Raw genomic sequence first — 12308 nt, 5'->3', positions numbered from 1 at the left:
TTTCTGCATAGTTATGTACAGTAACATAGAACAAAATGTGTTACTGAACCTTGCATGAATGCAGCATAACTCATGAATGGTAAAAATCACTTGTATACCTTCTTTTGGGATGTTTAGAGCGTAACCCATTGGATAAATGTAGGATGCTAAAGTCCCTGTATCTCCTGAGCTGGACTTTGGTGATTTCAGGGTAACACAAACCTAGAATGTTTGGCTGTACAGATTTCTGATACCAGTGTCCGGGGCTTCATTGGCTTCTCTCTTTGCAACAGTCTATCGATGGCTTGTAAAATGTTTACAGTGGAAAATTCAATGCAAGTGTTGTTTATAAAAATAACTATTTATCTCAAACTATGCAGGTCATATAATGATCACAAAAAGAGGATAAAGTATGTGAAGTACTATAAAAGAAGTAGAATGAAAGTACTGAAAGAACAAGTACAGTATGTTGTACTGTAAGTGTCCTTCAGAGATGTTGTGAAATATCTGCTAAACTTATGTAGAATTTCTCTTCTTTCAGACTTGATGGATTATGTAAAACTGCCATGTCTGTCCTTTAGTTTCCATAGAAATTTACATAAACCAAATTAGACTGGTTGAAGGTTATGCCTGAAGAGCACAGAAATGTAGATGTTTATTAAGCTGTGTTTAAAGTATAATTGAAGAGATTTCGATTTCATTTGATTTTTATATTTAAAACTACATGTAAGAGATACACTATATGTCAAAATCTTTTTTCCCCTTTGTTTCCTTCATGTAGTGTCATTATATGTGGTTAGATATAATAATTATTATAGAATAATGAATTCTATTTTAGTATTTATGAGTTTCAAATGAGAGTCAATAATTACACCAAGATATTTTACAACTATAAATAATGAAACAAAGACGATCCAGAGTTACTCTGTAATCAAAAAGCTTACATCTAGCTGCCTGTGGCCTAGACGTAATCCACTCCAGCTCTACCCACATTGTCAAGTGTGCTGTCGAGACTGTTGCAGTAAGCCTGATGTATTATTTTGAGAAAAGAATTATTTACATTTAATTGAAAGCCCGGAGACCTGATATACCTGCCATGTTGTACTGTATCTGTGAGTTAGTATCAGATCTACCAGCTGAAGTTCAATGAGGCTCAGTGAGAGAGTGGACATGTAACCCAGAATAAGTGTTTCTCATTTACACTTAATGCATAGCATGTTTAGTCATGTAAAATACATTCATATATATATATATATATGTGTGTGTGTGTGTGTGTGTGTGTGTGTGTGTGTGTGTGTGTGTGTGTGTGTGTGTGTGTGTGAAATGAAATGGATTATTAGAGAAGTTGAGTGTTGCAGACGTCTTAATCCATCCTCGTGAATCTCTGTCTAAATACAAGCCTGAACTGTTTCATTGCGTTAGGATTGCAGCTTGTGTTCTGTGAGCTGAAACTGTTTCATCGCACTGATTGTTCTGGATTCGGGTCGATAAGGACGCGATACGGTGGAGTTCATACAGATGGACTGTATATTATATTATACTGTAACTAAAGTCTGTTTCATTAACATTGGGATCTTTGGTACTTCTACATTTGGTTACAGACTGTTTGAGTTATATATATATATTTATTTCTCTTGTTACTGGGATTGTTGTATAACATCTGTTGTTGAATATGTTTCCTTTGTTAAATGTAAAATGTGAACAGAAAGAGAAAGTTGCATAAACTTACAATACAGTTTAAAGGTAGATAATTTTCCTCCTTTTCTTTGATGTGAATCCAACGTATGGGTTACAGACACATCATGCCATGACCTGCCATGTCGTACTGTATGTGTGTGTTTGTGTGAACAATAAAACTTGAATTAGAATTTTAACCAGAGCTGTCTCAGCCAATCTTTAATAAAAAGATTTTATTAATATTATTCTTATGCATGTGTAAGCCTAACTGCTGAGCTACAACAGCTACAGCTACTGCTGTTCAGTCTCTTGTCATTTCTAGACTGGATTACTGCAACATACCACTGGCAGGTCTACATATGAACGCAATCCATCCTAAGCAAATGATCCATAATGCACGGCTTCTTTTTAACCTGCCTAAGTTCTCCACACCACCCCACTGCTGCGATCCCTCCACTGGCTCCTGTAGCTGAACACATCAGAGTTAAACACTGATGCTGACCTACAAAGCCAAAACCAGACCATCTCCCTCTTACCCCAAAGCCCTCATCACTCCTCACACTGCACCTCACACCCTCAGATCTGCAGCACTGCCCCACTGGTCCCACCATCTCTCAGGGTAAGAGGGAAGTTTACTACAAGACTCTTCTCTGTTCTGCACCGAGGTGGTGGGATGAACTTCATTTTCTATTTTCAAACAACGGTTGAAGACCTACTTATTCAGGAAACACTTCACCTAGCACTTCTTTCCCTATTTTTGCATTAAAAAAACTCATGATATCTTAAGTCTGTAACCTTGTGAACCAGCATTACAGTTTTTTTCCAATTGCTAAGACACAATTTTTCAAACTAGTCTGGTTTTCTCAAAATACTTAACACAATACACAAAACCACACACCCAAACTGCAAAATACCTGCAAAATGAAGCACTGCAGCCGAAACTACACATAGCATTATCAAAATCAAACTTTTGCATGAAATGGCACACACTTCATTCATATTACCAGATTTTTGCCTAACCAACTCCACACTATTGGGCATAATGAGAAGCACCCCATCTTTAGTATGCTTTGCCATAATACTAAAATATGCATCAGATTGTTCACATGCACAGAAATATGTGCAGACACACACACATGCTGTTGCAACATTTCTTTATTTATTTTTTCACTACAGTAAACAAGTCAGTGCAACATATACACAGCAGATATATTTATATGGGACTGAACAAAATATTCTTACAAAAAACAGTAAACTGAAAGAAAATTTCATGAAAAATATATTACAATAAAAATAAAATAAAAAAAGAGGCAAGAAAAATAATTAGGCAGCAGCTTGCCTGCCGCACAGCCGGATCTGGCCACGATGCCTCGTCAACATCACAGGCAATATCTTCCCTTGCCAGACATCGAGGGCAGAAGTGCCTTGAGTGCCTTATCCATCCCTGAATTGCACCCACATCAATCTCATCACATGCCTCTTCCATGGCCTGCACAAGAGGCATGAGCACAAAGGGCTGCCGGTCGTATACCTTCCACCGCCATGCCGAAAAGTTCTCTTCTATGGGGTTCAGAAATGGTGAGTATGGTGGGAGGTATTGCACGAGAAATGTTGGGTGGTCAGCAAACCCGTGTTGGACTGGGGCTGCACGATGAAAGCTCACGTTGTCCATTACTACAACGTACCGGTTTCTTTGATGGTCTGCATCATTCATACACTCTGGTGGTATGAGAATGTTGTGAAGTCTGTCCAGAAATGTGAGAATATGGGCTGTGTTGTATGGTCCAAGGTTGGCATGACGGTGGAGGACACCATGCATACTGGAGATGGCAGTGCCCCCTTCTTCTAAACTTTGCAAGGTTAGAACCCAGCCTCATCTATAAAGATGAACTCATGCGGAATTGCATGAGCATCCATTTCCAGTACTCCCTGAAAACAAAGAACAAAATCAGTAAATATGGTGTTATCCAGTACACTGGGACACAATGTTGTGTGTAGTGTTCTGCAGTCAACATAGTACTTACATCCACATACAGTATGCTCGTCTGAACTCTCTGTTTCTTTGAGAGTTTCTCTCAAACGGCACCTTATAAAGTTGTTTCATTCTGATTTGGTTTCGCTTGAGAATGCGAGCCGATGTGGACAGACTTATTTTCCAGAACCAAGTTTACAATGGCAGCTTCCTGTACCCCGGTGAACATTTGGCCCCTTCCTCCACCATGGTGTCGTCTCTCAGTCCTTTAGAAAAAATTAAATAAATATATATACAGTATAGGGCTTGGACAATGCAGCCTACATATTTCCCCCCAAAGTAGAGTAAATTGTACAGGAAACTTGTACAGTTCATGAAGTAAACAGGTGTCACCCAACTGATACACTATGACATGGGGTACTAGGTGTGTACTACATGTGTACTACATGTGTATTGGTTACATACCTGTTCTCCAGTCTAAAGGACAGAGGTGACAGTAAAACAGCTCAGGTTTGGCTGCACTCTCTGTCCATCCTCACGCATTGTCAGCCCATGGTTGATGACATGATCTACTAAGGTTGCTCTGATTTCATTTGAAAGTGTTTGTCTTCTTTGACCATGAACTCCTCTACCTGCTCTACCTCTCACTCTTCCTCCCCCTCTTATCCTCAACCTCCCTCTTCCTCCTCCTCTTTCTGCAATGTCTTCCATTGTTGTTGTAAAAAAAAAAAAGGTTCTCATCTGTGGTGTTTTCATAGTGCTCACATCCTGACTGAAGTGTTAACAGTTAACCATTGAGGTGTTTGGTCAGGTGGCACATGTAGCTCATGTAGTGTCATTTTGAATGGCAGTGTTTTGAAATGGCAAACATGCCTACACCTTCGTTGTCACATTTTTCAACTGTGGCAGCAGAAGAGATTTTACAACTCATCCAGTCCTGCAATCCTACCACCTGCCCATTGGATCCACTCCCTACCACTATGCTCCAGACCATCTCACAAGACCTCTTGCCCTTCATTTCCACTATCGTCAATAGATCCATAGCATCTGGTCAGGTACCAACTACTTTCAAGAGAGCAAGGGTTATTCCCATCCTAAAGAAACCTGCTCTGGATCCATCAGACATCAGTAACTACAGACCGGTATCACTTCTCTCATTTCTTTCAAAAATTCTTGAACGCATTGTCTATAACCAACTGTCTGTCTATCTCTCACAGAACAACCTCCAAGATCCCAAACAGTCTGGCTTTAAAGCAGCTCACTCTACAGAGACAGCCCTTTTGGATGTCTCTGAGAAGCTACATACTGCTAGATCAGCCAAACTGTCATCCGTCCTTATCCTCCTTGACCTTTCAGCAGCATTTGATACGGTCAACCACAAGACTCTCTTATCCTCCCTCAAGAGTCTTGGGATTTGCGGATCAGCTTGGGAATGGTTTGCCTCCTACCTGGAAGGACGCTCATATCAAGTAACATGGAGGGGAGTGACATCTGCTCCACGCAGACTCTCCACTGGCGTCCCACAGGGCTCAGTACTTGGTCCTCTTCTTTTCTCCTTGTATACTCACTCTCTTGGTGAAGTTATTTCATCACATGGGTTCTCTTACCACTGCTATGCTGATGATACACAACTTATCTTCTCTTTCCCACCCTCAGATGCCACAGCTTCTGATCGGATCTCAGCATGTCTGGCAGAAATTTCATCATGGATGACTGCTCATCAGTTAAAGCTCAATCCTAGCAAAACTGAACTGCTGTTCATCCCAGGTGATTCATCCCCAGGTCACGATCTTACTATATCCTTGCACAACGATCTGATCTCCCCTTCAGCCACAGCTCGCAACCTTGGGGTAACCATGGACAATCAACTGTCCTTTTCCTCTCATGTTGCTAATGTGACTCGCTCATGTCGGTTTCTTCTCTACAACATTAGAAGGATTCGGCCATTTTTGTCCACACAGACTGCCCAGGTACTTGTTCAGTCTCTTGTCATTTCTAGACTGGATTACTGCAATGCACTGCTGGCAGGTCTACATATGAACGCAATCCGTCCTCTGCAAATGATCCAAAATGCAGCTGCCCGGCTTGTCTTCAACCTGCCAAAGTTCTCGCATACCACCCCGCTGCTGCGATCCCTCCACTGGCTTCCGGTAGCTGCACGCATCCGATTCAAAACACTGATGCTGGCCTACAAAGTCAAAAATGGACCAGCTCCCTCTTACCTCAAAGCCCTCATCATTCCTCGCACTGCACCCCGTAACCTCCGATCTACCAGCACTGCTCGACTGGTTATTCAGGAAGCACTTCACCTAGCACTTCTTTCCTTATCCTTTGCATTTAAAAAAAAAAAAAAAAAAAAAAACTTTGACACTTTTTCATTGTAACTTTGAACAAATGTTTTAAACTCATGGTATCTTAAGTCTGTAACCTAGTGAATCAGCATTAATGTATTCAGTGTTAGAGATTTAAGCACTTATGTACGTCGCTCTGGATAAGGGCGTCTGCCAAATGCTGTAAATGTAAATGTAAATGTAAATGTGACTTTATGTCAGATTGTTGTGTCTTATACAGAGAACTGTGTTCAGGGAATTTAAAAAGTGCCATTTTGAAATGCACAATGTGTGTAAGGCAGAAAATGTGTTTAGACTTTTGGAGACTTGAGAAGAAGTTTTGCTCTCTGTGTGTCAGTTTAAATAATTGTGCTGTGCGTCATTTTAATGTGTCCGGGTACTCCGGTTTCCTCCCCCGGTCCAAAGACATGCATGGTCGGTTAATTGACATCTCTGGAAAATTGTCCATAGTATGTGTGTGTGTGTGAATGAGAGTGTGTGTGTGCCCTGTGATGGGTTGGCACTCCGTCCAGGGTGTATCCTGCCTCAGTGCCCGGTGAGCAAACCTAACGGGCAAACCTAACGGGGAGCCTGTAGTAATCGGCATTGTAGTAATCGGTACGGGGAAACCGATTATATATAATATATAAGAATATAACATCTGTTTAATTTATAACATGGAAGTAAAGTTCATTCATTCATTCATTCATCTTCTACCGCTTATCCGAACTTCTCGGGTCACAGGGAGCCTGTGCCTATCTCAGGCGTCATTGGGCATCGAGGCAGGATACACCCTGGACAGAGTGCCAACCCATCGCAGGGCACACACACACACTCTCATTCACACACACACTCACACACTACGGACAATTTTCCAGAGATGCCAATCAACCTACCATGCATGTCTTTGGACCGGGGGAGGAAACCGGAGTACCCGGAGGAAACCCCCGAGGCATGGGGAGAACATGCAAACTCCACACACACAAGGTGGAGGCGGGAATCGAACCCCCGACCCTGGAGGTGTGAGACGAACGTAAAAGTGTCGGTCAGTCTCTCAGCAACACGAAACGACAGCATCGGACGCAATCTGGCAATATTTCTGAGATGGAAGGGGTGTGTGTGTGTGTGTGTGTGTGTGTGTGTGTGTGTGTGTGTGTGTGTGTGTGTGTGTGTGTGTGTGTGTGTGTGGTGTGTGTGTGTGTGTGTGTGTGTGGTGTGTGTGTGTGTGTGTGTGTGTGTGTGTGTGTGTGTGTGTGTGTGTGCGGTGTGTGTGGTGTGTGTGTGTGTGTGTGTGTGTGTGTGTGTGTGTGTGTGCGTGTGTGTGCGTGTGGTGCATGGACTGAGACAATCCAGCAATGTTCCCTGATGACGACAGTGTTCAGCTGCTGAGGGACCGAAATGTGTGGAATTATTTTAGTTAGTATGTGTGCTTTCAGTTTTGGTTAGATTTGGTTAGATATTTCCTGCGGTGGCAGAGGGATCTGGGGTTATTTGTGTTTTTTATATATATAGTGCTCAGTGTAAATGAGTACACCCCCTTTAAAAAGTAAGATTTTAAACAATATCTCAATGAAAACAAAACAATTGTCCAAAATGTTGACAAGACTTAAGTTTAATATAACATCTGTTTAATTTATAACATGGAAGTAAAGTTCATTCATTCATTCATTCATCTTCTACCGCTTATCCGAACTTCTCGGGTCACAGGGAGCCTGTGCCTATCTCAGGCGTCATCGGGCATCGAGGCAGGATACACCCTGGACAGAGTGCCAACCCATCGCAGGGCACACACACACACTCTCATTCACACACACACTCACACACTACGGACAATTTTCCAGAGATGCCAATCAACCTACCATGCATGTCTTTGGACCGGGGGAGGAAACCGGAGTACCCGGAGGAAACCCCCGAGGCATGGGGAGAACATGCAAACTCCACACACACAAGGTGGAGGCGGGAATCGAACCCCCGACCCTGGAGGTGTGAGACGAACACAAAAGTGTCGGTCAGTCTCTCAGCAACACGAAACGACAGCATCGGACGCAATCTGGCAATATTTCTGAGATGGAAGAAAGTTTTAACCGTATTTTGCATATGTGGCTCAAAGGTTAAATTGGCATCAAAAAAGGTGCCAAGTTTTAAACGACCAAATGTGTATAATGTCTGCACAAGAGGAATAAAAGACAAAAAGCAGATCCGAGTTAATGTCATTTCATGGGAAACAATATAAATTATCCTAAATTTAGATAAAGTGTTGCAGTCGTTTTAAAACCTGGCAGATATATGAAGAAAATAAAGAACGTTGTTGATCTTTTACTGAGTGACCTTCAGAGGCTTGACGCAGGATCTAAACAAGTGGCTTATATATATTTGTTTAATCTTGTTGACGTTTGCACATTGTTTTATCCTTGTTTTAATACTTTACATAAAATTTACTTTAACCAAATCTGACTGGAGGTAGAGAATGACCATTAAAGGACAGAAGCTGCTTATCAAATTGTCTTTATATTAAAATTTTATATATTAGTGTAATGACCCCAGAGAGCAGGGGCCTGTAAAAAACGAGGAGGTAAAAGACACAATTAAGAAGAAAGGCAACACCGCCACAGTGATAAAGCAAAGAGAAAAAGCGTATTGCAGACCGCCTGAATGTGTAAGTAGTGCACAAATACACACTCACCGCTCTGCTGAAACATCACAATTACACACTCACCGCTCCGCTGATACATCACGATTACACACTCACCGCTACACTGATACATCACGATTACACACTCACCGCTACACTGATACATCACCATTACACACTCACCGCTACACTGATACATCACAATTACACACTCACCGCTACACTGATACATCACAATTACACACTCACCGCTCTGCTGAAACATCATAATTACACACTCACCGCTACACTGATACATCACGATTACACACTCACCGCTACACTGATACATCACCATTACACACTCACCGCTACACTGATACATCACAATTACACACTCACCGCTACACTGATACATCACAATTACACACTCACCGCTCTGCTGAAACATCATAATTACACACTCACCGCTCCACTGATACATCACAATTACACACTCACCGCTACACTGATACATCATAATTACACACTCACCGCTACACTGATACATCACAATTACACACTCACCGCTACACTGATACATCATAATTACACACTCACCGCTACACTGATACATCATAATTACACACTCACCGCTACACTGATACATCACAATTACACACTCACCGCTACACTGATACATCATAATTACACACTCACCGCTACACTGATACATCATAATTACACACTCACCGCTACACTGATACATCATAATTACACACTCACCGCTACACTGATACATCACAATTACACACTCACCGCTCCACTGATACATCACAATTACACACTCACCGCTACACTGATACATCATAATTACACACTCACCGCTACACTGATACATCACAATTACACACTCACCGCTACACTGATACATCATAATTACACACTCACCGCTACACTGATACATCACAATTACACACTCACCGCTCTGCTGAAACATCACAATTACACACTCACCGCTACACTGATACATCACAATTACACACTCACCGCTACACTGATGCATCACAATTACAATCCAAATAGTTAATTCACATCTCCAAAAATGCAGTTGTACTCTGATTATGAAACATTTGAATTTTTAATTGAATTGAACTGCAGATATGAGTGAAGTTGTGTACAGTAACTCCATCACACTGAATAAGGCTTTGATAAAAAAGTTTGTGTGTTTGTGTGTGTGTGTGTGTGTGTGTGTATGTGTGTGCGTGTGTGTGTGCGTGTGTGTGTGTGTGTGTGTGTGTGTGTGTGTGTGTGTGTGTGTGTGTGTGTGTGTGTGTGTGTGGTGTGTGTGTGTGTGTGTGGTGTGTGTGTGTGTGTGTGTGTGTGTGTGTGTGTGTGTGTGTGTGTGTGTGTGTGTGTGTGTGTGTGTGTGTGTGTGTGTGTGTGCGGTGTGTGTGGTGTGTGCGTGTGGTGCATGGACTGAGACAATCCAGCAATGTTCCCTGATGACGACAGTGTTCAGCTGCTGAGGGACCGAAATGTGTGGAATTATTTTAGTTAGTATGTGTGCTTTCAGTTTTGGTTAGATTTGGTTAGATATTTCCTGCGGTGGCAGAGGGATCTGGGGTTATTTGTGTTTTTTATATATATAGTGCTCAGTGTAAATGAGTACACCCCCTTTAAAAAGTAAGATTTTAAACAATATCTCAATGAAAACAAAACAATTGTCCAAAATGTTGACAAGACTTAAGTTTAATATAACATCTGTTTAATTTATAACATGGAAGTAAAGTTCATTCATTCATTCATTCATCTTCTACCGCTTATCCGAACTTCTCGGGTCACGGGGAGCCTGTGCCTATCTCAGGCGTCATCGGGCATCGAGGCAGGATACACCCTGGACGGAGTGCCAACCCATCGCAGGGCACACACACACACTCTCATTCACACACACACTCACACACTACGGACAATTTTCCAGAGATGCCAATCAACCTACCATGCATGTCTTTGGACCGGGGGAGGAAACCGGAGTACCCGGAGGAAACCCCCGAGGCATGGGGAGAACATGCAAACTCCACACACACAAGGTGGAGGCGGGAATCGAACCCCCGACCCTGGAGGTGTGAGACGAACGTGCTAACCACTGAGCCACCGTGCGCCCCCCCCCCCCCCCCCCCCCCGGAAGTAAAGTTTATAATTTAATTTAAAACACTCATTTTTAAGTTTAACTGGTGATGTAAAATGAGTACACCCCACTGCAAGTGTCTGGAGCAAAGCAAACTTTTACACTACAAATGTCTAATTTAACAAGAATTCAACCACAGGTGAGTCTAATTATTCATTACACAGGTGTCCAGCCGACGGTTGACTATAAAAGGGTGTTAGGTTACATCCCATTTCATGCTGTCTGCAATGGCACCACATGGAAGAGAAATGTCACAAGACCTGAGAAAGAAAATAATTTCTCTACACCAGAAAGGTGAAGGCTACAAGAAGATCAGCAAAACTTTACTTATCAGTCAGAATACTGTAGCAAAAGTGGTACAAAAATTAAAAAAGATGGAACTGCAACCATCTCACAGAGACGTCCAGGTCGTCCCTGGACGTTAACACCTCGAGAGGAGCGTCTTCTGATGAGAAGGGTTGAAGAAAACTGACCCTGCAGTTAACTAAAGAAGTAGAAAACCAAACTGGGAAGACTTTTACCCGTGACACAATACGGCGTACACTGCACAGGAATGCCATGCATGGGTGCCGTCCATGAAAGAAACCTCTCCTAAAGGCCAGGCACAAAATAGCCCACCTAGAGTTTGCCAAGGTCCATGCTAACAAAGATGAAGACTTTATACTCTGGAGTGATGAGACAAAGATAAATGTTTTTGGAACCTATGGCTTCTAAACTGTATGGTGTCACAAAGGTGAGGAATACAAAGAATAATGCATGGTGCCTACAGTGAAACATGGTGGTGGCAGTATCCTTATGTGGGGCTGCATGTGAGGCTGCATGTGGGGCTGCATGAGTGCTGCTGGTGTCGTGGAGCTGCATTTCATTGATGACATCATGAATTCACAGCTGTACTGCTCTATACTAAAAGAGAAGATGCTACCATCACTCCGTGCCCATGGTCGTCGTGCACTTTTCCAACATGGCGACGATCCTAAACACACATCTAAGGCCACTGTTGGATTTCCGAAGAAGAACAGGGTAAAAGTGATTGAGTGGCCAAGTACTGTATGTCTCCTGATATGAACACCTATGGGGAATTCTGAAGAGAAAAGTTGAGCATTACTCTCCATCCAGCACCCAATCTCTAAAAGAGGTCATTCTTGAAGAATGGAAAAAGATGGATGATGCAAAATGCTCGTCCATTCCATGCCTAGAAGACAAAGTGCTAGATGTAGCATACTTGCAGTTGGGAGTACTCATTTTTACATCACCCTAATTTGAGTTAAACTGAAAAATGTGTGTTTTAAATTAAATTATTAAATTTACTTCCATGTTACAAGGTAAACAGATGTTATGTCTTGTCAACATTTTGGACAATTGTTTTGTTTTCATTGAGATATTTTTTAAAATGTTAGTTTTTAAAGGGGGTGTACTCAATTACACTGAGCACTGTGTATGTATATATATATTATATATGTTTTTTTTTTATTATTGATTTGGCCTCTTATGATGTTTGTGCTGTATACTGTGTGTAATACAAGCTTGCAGGGAGGAAACTGCATCCATTCATTTGTCTGTTCAGGTGATGTG

The sequence above is a fragment of the Tachysurus fulvidraco genome, chromosome 8 (genome assembly GCF_022655615.1).
Source record: "Tachysurus fulvidraco isolate hzauxx_2018 chromosome 8, HZAU_PFXX_2.0, whole genome shotgun sequence".
Taxonomy (NCBI): Eukaryota; Metazoa; Chordata; class Actinopteri; order Siluriformes; family Bagridae; genus Tachysurus; species Tachysurus fulvidraco.
The sequence above is the reverse complement of the archived record's forward strand: the minus strand, read 5'-3'. Positions refer to the sequence as shown.